Source organism: Anguilla rostrata, chromosome 2, assembly GCF_018555375.3.
Source record: "Anguilla rostrata isolate EN2019 chromosome 2, ASM1855537v3, whole genome shotgun sequence".
Lineage (NCBI taxonomy): Eukaryota > Metazoa > Chordata > Actinopteri > Anguilliformes > Anguillidae > Anguilla > Anguilla rostrata.
The window spans coordinates 66,430,364-66,432,495 of NC_057934.1; the positions used below are offsets into that span (position 1 = coordinate 66,430,364).

General features: G+C 42.4%; 1 protein-coding gene across 2 annotated transcripts in view; it reads right to left on the reverse strand.

Annotated features, from left to right (window-relative positions):
• Positions 1-215: 215 nt before the first annotated feature.
• Positions 216-2,132, reverse strand: part of LOC135248976 (bMERB domain-containing protein 1-like) — a 27,488-nt gene continuing 25,571 nt past the window's right edge. For both annotated transcript variants that reach the window (XM_064324117.1, XM_064324116.1), the window contains exon 6: positions 216-2,132. This exon is cut by the window's right edge and continues 144 nt beyond it. The gene's annotated coding sequence lies outside the window, so the exon portion shown is untranslated.

The window sequence follows — 2,132 nt, forward strand, 5'->3', positions numbered from 1 at the left end:
CTGCAAATACACTCTGACTGCTAATGTGATTCATTGAATGACTCACACACGGACGTGTGTACCGCACATTTTCTCCCGTATTTTTCATTTTCTGAAATGTACGTTTCGTCGTTAGGTCTTGTCCTCACGCATCGCTCTTCTTAGTGTTCAGTGGCCTGATCTGATCTCCAAGCACAGAGCCCCCATCAGTCACTTTCATCTGTTCAACCGAGAAATAAAACACGCTTCTCCTTTTTATTAGACAGCACAGAACTACACATGACAGCACACATACGGTGGACACTGGATGAGAACAGGTAGATATTTTCTATTTGCACAGGGCAGTATGTCGAAGTAAAACGATACGGTTATATAAAGATTTTGGAGGTAACAGGTCTGCCTTTTAAAGCACAGTTTAGTGTTTCATATTCTGTTTCACGATCGTCATTCAGATCTGGTCAGAACCTAACTAAAATGTCTAAGCACAGAACGGAGACACAAACACTATATTAAGCAACTGCATGACCGACTAATAGACGGTACAATCACAAACTTGCCTTTGTCAAATCTAAACTGGGTACTACAGAACTAAAGGAAAGCAGCATAGAGGTGCGTCGTCGCCCATCTTGTTCTTCAAAATCAGATTCGGAGTCTGCTCCTGGTTACGAGCAAACGGGCCCTTTTTCCATTCCGATTCCATTTCACGATTGTGGGCTGGACCCCAATTCACTTTGATTCACGACGGCCATTTTGCATACCCTGGTGAAACGAGACTAAACTCGCCTCAACTGAGGAAATAAATTACATTCTTTGTTAAGTTCAAAAAAAAAGAAGTGCTGCCTCTTTGCCCATTCCTGCCTGATATAATCTTCCAACACAGTCTCCTGAAAGTCACCTACAGAAAGAAAGTCAGCATTGTCTTTTTTTACATAAGAAGTCCCCAGGAGATCCGGTTATCCCATGGAAAAATTGTTCGATTCGACGAAGAAGATGAACAAAATGGAGTCAACATTATTCCATTGACGTTGTCGACTGCGATTAATTAAAATGAATTGTGTAGTACTCGTAATCACTTAATCCCACAGTTCCAAGTGCAGGAAAACCTCAGCATTAACACTGTTAACATGTCACATGTTATGACATTTAACTTTTTTTTTTTTTGCAAATGCATTGTCATCTGGTACTCTTACCAGAACATATGAAGTACAAATCCACATCACTATTTTAACAAGCCTTAATTATTCAAGAGGTGAAAAAGGACAGTAATTTGCTAACCTAATGGGGATGTGATGCTGCAATGGCTCATAAAGAAATAAAGAGCCCCACATATTACTGCCACATCAAAGTAACATAAACTGGGAGTCATCAGTTCATCATTGTAAAATGTGCATTACACTGGTACTTATTCATCAATACTTCTCAGTTTACAGCTTTGAATAAAGGTAAGGGAACCTAAATTCACATCATTAAATTGTTTACAGCTTTGAATAAAGGCAAGGGAACCTAAATTCACATCATTAAATTGTTAAATAAATCATAAACCACACCCAAGCTGGACAGCCACTTCGGTTTAGTGCCACACAAACACAATGAGGCACCACAAAACAACCCTGCTTTGCACTCGATTTGATGCCGTGAAGAATTAACATCAGATATACAACTTTCACAACGTGTCCGTCTGCTGCTGTTTGTAGTCCCAGTTCAGACGATAGAGCTCTGACCTTACCAATGCTCCACAGCGGCTGTCCCAGTGCTGTGGGCACTGCGAACGCACGCCAGCTCATCCATTAGCACGCTCAAATGATGATGAATGTGGATGTCCAAGGAAAGGATGATGTAATGATTGCCGTTGCCTCATGGGAAATGGAGTGCAGTAACTGTCTTCCTGAGCCAACAGTGCGCCAATGATGGAATACAGCAAAAAGCACAGGACAGAAGGCATTCCCCGAAAGGAGGAAACGACCAAGAAAGACGGTGTTCTGAGACACAGACAAGGAACCCCACAGAACTTTCTGAGCCTTCTGTCATTCCGCAACCCCCAACGCCTCCTCCTGAGGACAATGCTCGTGCTGCTGTCTTCCCCGCCGTCCCAAGGACACCATCACCCATAATGCATTACACCACTCCAACCCAAAAAGCTATCCGCTCTTCTC